We start from the raw sequence: 6,342 nt of genomic DNA, 5'->3' as shown, positions 1-6,342 counted from the left end.
GGCCGTATCTTCATGTACTGTATTGGATTTAATCCGACACAATTTGACATAGTTAAACCCTGTATCCTCAATGTAGCCGCTAGGTTGTTGTGAATCTGAACAATGCTACATGTGCTAAGCTGATTGGAATGTATTCCTGAGCCAGGAATGAGTGCGCTGTAGATGTTACACCAGCCAGGTGGATATCTGCCCATGTGGGCTTCTCTTGCTTTGACTCGGTGTTGGTGGCTTTTAGAATGGAATAGAAAACAGGAAGAGAATAGTAATTTATTGTCACTGGTACTTTTACAAAACCTACAGTGAAAAGTGTTTAAGTTACTATATGCTGACGCCTTCATTAATGACAGAAATTAGACATTAAAAAAATTAAACATTAAGACAAAATCCATCTTTGAGGAAAATACAGGGCTCACATTCTCCATAGAGCTGACATCAAGGGCCATTGGAATTTGAGGCCTGTTCATCACGCTGATGAAACCTCTGAAACAGACCACCACTTTGCTGGACCCACCAGGACGCAATTGCAATGCCAACGAGGAATGGACCACACTGCGGTCGTCACTATAGCAGCCTCCCGAAATACCCTCCCACCACCATCCGGCTGACTTTGTAGCAGCCTCCTGAAATACCCTCACTGCCATCCGGCCAACTCTGAAGCCACCGATTTGCCGCCAGTGCCAGACCTTGGGCCCACAAAGGTGATGTCACTAAATCTGCCTCTGAAGCTGCCCCCAGTGCCAATTGTCTCCCTCCGGATAATGCTCTTCACCAGCTATTCCCCAGAAGGTATGTAGAAGCAAACATTCAAAGAAAATTAAAGGAAGAAGAAAATAGAAAAGAAGGTGACTGAGGTGTCGGTGGGGGAGCACTTTGGAGTCAGCGACCATATTTCTATCCGTTTTAAAATAGTGATGGAAAAGGATAGACCAGATCTAAAAGTTGAAGTTCTAAATTGGAGAAAGACCAATTTTGACGGTATTAGGCAAGAACTTTCAAAAGCTGATTGGAGGCAGATGTTCGCAGGTAAATGGACGGCTGGAAAATGGGAAGCCTTCAGAAATGGGTTAACGAGAATCCAGAGAAAGTATATTCCCGTCAGGGTGAAAGGGAAGGCTGGTAAGTAAAGGGATTGCTGGATGACGAAAGAAATTGAGGGTTTGGTTAAGAAAATTTTTACAAATATATTAAGGACAAAAGGGTAACTAGGGAGAGAATAGGGCCCCTCAAAGATCAGCAAGGCGGCCTTTGTGTGGAGCCGCAGAAAGTGGGGGAGATACTAAATCAGTATTTACTATGGAAAAGGATATGGAAGATATAGACTGTAGGAAAATAAATGGTGACATCTTGCAAAATGTCCAGATTACAAAGGAAGAAGTGCCGGATGTCTTGAAACGGTTAAAGGTGGATAAATCCCCAGGACCTGATCAGGTGTACCCGAGAACTCTGTGGGAAGCTAGAGAAGTGATTGCTTGGCCTCTTGCTGAGATATTTGTATCATCAATAGTCACAGGTGAGGTGCCGGAAGACTGGAGGTTGGCAAACGTGGTGCCATGTTTAAGAAGGCTGGTAAGGACAAGCCAGGGAACTATAGACCAGTGAGCCTGACCTCGGTGGTGGACAAATTGTTGGAGGGAACCTGAGGGACAGGATGTACATGTATTTGGAAAGGCAAGGACTGATTCGGGATAGTCAACATGGCTTTGTGCATCGGAAATCATGTCTCACAAACTTGAATGAGTTTTTTGATGAAGTAACAAAGAAGATTGATGAGGGCAGAGCAGTAGATGTGATCTATATGGACTTGAGTAAGGTGTTTGACAAGGTTCCCCATGGGAGACTGATTAGCAAGGTTAGATCTCATGGAATACAGGGAGAACTAGCCATTTGGATACAGAACTGGCTCAAAGGTAGAAGACAGAGGGTGGTGGTGGAGGGTTGTTTTTCAGACTGGAGGCCTGTGACCAGTGGAGTGCCACAAGGATCGGTGCTGGGCCTCTTGCTGAGATATTTGTCATTTACATAAATGATTTGGATGCGAGCATAAGAGGTACAGTTAGTAAGTTTGCAGATGACACCAATATTGGAGGTGTCGTGGACAGCGAAGAGGGTTACTTCAGATTACAACAGAATCTGGACCAGATGGGCCAATAGGCTGAGAAGTGGCAGATAGAGTTTAATTCAGATAAATGTGCGGTGCTGCATTTTGGGAAAGCAAATCTTAGCAGGACTTATATACTTAATGGTAAGATCCTAGGGTGTATTGCTGAACAAAGAGACCTTGGAGTGCAGATTCATTGCTCCTTGAAAGTGGAATCGCAGGTAGATAGGATAGTGAAGAAGGCGTTTGGTATGCTTTCCTTTATTGGTCAGCGTATTGAGTACAGGAGTATAGGCAAAGTCTTTTCCTTGGGGTCGGGGAGTCCAGAACTTGAGGGCATAGGTTTAGGGTGAGAGGGGAAAGATATAAAAGAGACCTAAGGGGCAACTTTTTCACGCAGAGGGTGGTACATGTATGGAATAAGCTGCCAGAGGATGTGGTGGAGGCTGGTACAATTGCAACATTTAAGAGGCATTTGGATGGGTATATGAATAGGAAAGGTTTGGAGGGTTATGGGCCGGGTGCTGACAGGTGGGACTAGATTGGGTTGGGCTATCTGGTCGGCATGGGCGGATTGGACCGAAGGTTCTGTTTCCATGCTGTACATCTCTATGACTCTATGACTCTAAAAGCAGCAGAGCGAATGAGCCCTGGCCCAACAGTTTTTTTCATGTGCTTAGCATAGCTCGCTAATGGGAACAATCCCTGAGGTGTGAGTTATAATCTTGTCCTGTTATGAAGCGACGGCACAATCAGTTGCAGGTACAGTGGCAGTGGTAACCTGCAGCCCCATACATGTTTCTTTTCATTCACAGGATGTGGGTGAAGCTGGCTAGGTGAGAATATATTGCCGAGAGGATAGTTAAGAGTCAACTACGCTGCTGTAGGTCTGGAGTCACCTGTCGGTCAGACCGGATAAGGATGGTTTCCTTCCCTGAAGGACATTAGAGAGCCATTTTCCAACCATCAATAACTGTTTCATAGTCATCATCAGACTCTTAATTCCTGATTTTTATTGAATGAAATCCCACCATCTGCCACAGTGGGATTCAAACCCACGTCCCCAGAAAATTTAAAGAACTGCATATGCTGGACATTAGAATGAGAAGCATTAACTCTGTTTCTCACTCCACAGATGTTGCCAAACCTGCTGAGTTTTTCCAGCAATTTCTGTTTCGTCCTCAGAACATTACTCGGGTCTCTGGATTAATGGTTTAATGATAATACTAGAATGCCTTGAACAATTACTAAAGAAAAAAATCCACTCAGTCAGTCCCAGCTGATGGATCTCTTCAAATCTGTACATCATATTCACCTGAGCTGCGGCAACAAACAGTGTAAAATTTGCATTTCACTTTAGATGTTACTTCTGGTGCATTTCATTTAAAGCTAGCATGAAAAATATTTTTAAATCACATTTATTTCATGATTATTTTAATCATTTAAGTCCTGAGTTTGAGACATTGTAAAACTGATCACATTTTACAAGCTCCTGGATATTGGCTTTTTGTTCAAGTTCGGCAGCATTTGAAAATCAATTGGTGACGTGATACTGCCATCTGATGGTAAAATTTGATATTATATCCCAAACTGCTGCATTGCAGTCACATTTCAGTGTAACATTTCTATTTCTTCCACAAAACTAATCTACAGGAAATAAAATGAAGAATACTAATCATTTTAACGTCCTTCAAAGAAGGAAATATGCTGTTTTTATGTGGAGAATGGAAAAATCTTCCCAAGTGTGTAACTTTTCCCTAACCTGGGAAACTACCTCTCATCTGAGGCTGTCATCCTTGTAGAGATTCGTCATCAAATCCAATCTGTGAGAGCCATCTGTGGATGCTTAAGGATGCGAGTCTTGGACAACCGTGACATCTGTGCTGATAGTGAGATCCTTGTGTGTAAGGCAGTCATCTTTCTGACTCTTCTATATGCCTCCAAAACATGGACTATGTATAGACACCACCCAGAACCCTTGGGGAATACTGTCAATGCTGTTTGAGATGGATTCCGCATCAACTGTGAGGACAGATGTACTAACATCAATATCCTTGAAGCAGCCAATTGCACCAGCATCGAAGCCAAGACCATCAAAAACCACTTTTGCTGGGCCAGCCAAATGCTTGGGATATTTGGATAAAGATATAGATGATAATGGAATAGTGTAGGTAAGAGGGCTTCAGATTGGTTTCACAAGTTGGTGCAACATCGGGAGCCTATACTGTACTGTGCTGTAATATTCTATGTTCTATGTTCGATGATGCCTGAGTTCTGACTACCATAGCAAGTCATCTTCCCCCAGCTTAAGGAAGGTACTTGAATGAGAGGAGGACAAAGGAAGTATTTCAGATAATCCCGGAAGGCTTCCCTTGAGAAATGCAACTTCGATGTCAGACACCCTCCTTGAGACGGAACTGACTTGGAGGAAGTTCCTGCGTAAAGGGATACAATTCTTTCAGAACTCCCATCAGCAAGAGGAAGGACAGGAAAGGAACCGGAGAAATGAATGCCAACAATTTAAGCCAAGGACCAAATCCACCAACTGGAAACCCTGTGAAATGTATGTTTGGAGATGTGGCTCTTGGATCAGGTTCATTAGCCACACAAGGACCCACAGAGCCATGGTCAAGTGATACAGAATTTCCTGGCTGGATAATTATACGTAATGGTGAGTGATTATTGATGACATTAAAAAACAAAAGGTGTTTCTGGATGAGCAGTGAAGGGCAGTCAACAGCCATCTAACTGCAAAGGAAATAAACAAGAGAAAAAAAAACAAAACCAGCAGAAAAGAAAAAGGGGACAATCGTTACAATTTGAACTTGTTGAATTAAATATTGAGTGCAGAAGCCTGTGGAGTAACCAGGCAGCAGGTGAGATACTAGCCTGGAGCTTGTGTTGAGCTTTATTGAAACAGTATAGTTGACTAAGGATAGTTATCAGGCTGGAAGTAAAGTGGAGAATTGAAATAATAGGAAACTCAGGATCACTTGTGAAATGAATGAGGGGGGGTGTTCAGCAAAAATTTGCTCATGTCTGCCTTTGTTCTCCCTGGTGAGAAGATGTACTTAGATAATATTTATTAAATGAGATGGTAATGTTTAAACTGGTGACTCCAGTTTGGAATTTCAGGGTGTGATATTGTCATTTATAATGCAGACATTTGAACATTTTTGTTGTTCTGCGATTGGTTTGATGTGAAAGATTCATCAGAACTTCAAGAAGAAAATACCCTCTTGTGACGTAAGGTAAAATATTTTCAACTTTATAAAGAAACACCTGCAAAATATTTTAATTATATTATAGGGTCTGGTTGACTTGAAAGAACCTATAGCTCTGCACGATTATTTTGAAGAAAGAAAGACTTGCATTTATATAGCACCTTTCATGATTTCAGGATTTTACAAAGTTTTTCAGGTCCAGTGAAGTGTTCTAACACTGGGAACATCTCAGTAACAAGAGCAGACTTGGATATTTGAATCTTGTCTTGAATACCAAATAATCTCCTGTATTTAAGGACAAATAACACAAGTAAATCTGTATTACATTTTTAATACATGTTTAAAAACTTAACAAATTACTTTCAGAATAATAGTAAATCAATTGTAATCTTTATAAGATTTCCAAAGCCCTATTATTTTAGTATAGGGAAAGTAGATAGTACTGAGGCCTGAGGAGGTACAGGATTAGATAAATACAAAGGTCTACAGAGATCAATCTCCCACAGGCAGATTGGGTTATCATTACAGTTTGGTTCAGGGATTTCTCTGTCCGTTCTAAATCATAAATGTAATAGATTCAGGGTTTGCTTCAAGATTTAAGCATTTAATCCAGTGCAGCACTGAGGGAGAGCTGCACTGTCAGTGGTGCTACCTTTCTAGGAACAGATTAAACTCATTCAGCCTACATTATACATGGATGCACAATTCAAAGAAGATAAGGGGAATTCTTTGTGTATCCTGATCGATATCTCCAAACCAGACTATCTGAACGTGATGCTTTTGGGACAAATTGTTTATGCATTTCCCAATATTGCAAGTGTGTCTGCATCTTGGAAATTCATTAAGTATGAAAACATTGTGATAATGTGGATGTAAAAGTCACTATATTGGAGCAAGTGTTTTTTTCGCTACATGTTTAGATCAGTGATAGCAAAAGGAACATTCAAATGAATTGTTCTGCTTACTGGAGCAGTAGTATTGATGGTCTGTGATAACACACAGGGGAAGGGTGTAATCTGG

The sequence above is a fragment of the Chiloscyllium plagiosum genome, chromosome 34 (assembly GCF_004010195.1).
Source record: "Chiloscyllium plagiosum isolate BGI_BamShark_2017 chromosome 34, ASM401019v2, whole genome shotgun sequence".
Taxonomy (NCBI): Eukaryota; Metazoa; Chordata; class Chondrichthyes; order Orectolobiformes; family Hemiscylliidae; genus Chiloscyllium; species Chiloscyllium plagiosum.
The sequence above is the reverse complement of the archived record's forward strand: the minus strand, read 5'-3'. Positions refer to the sequence as shown.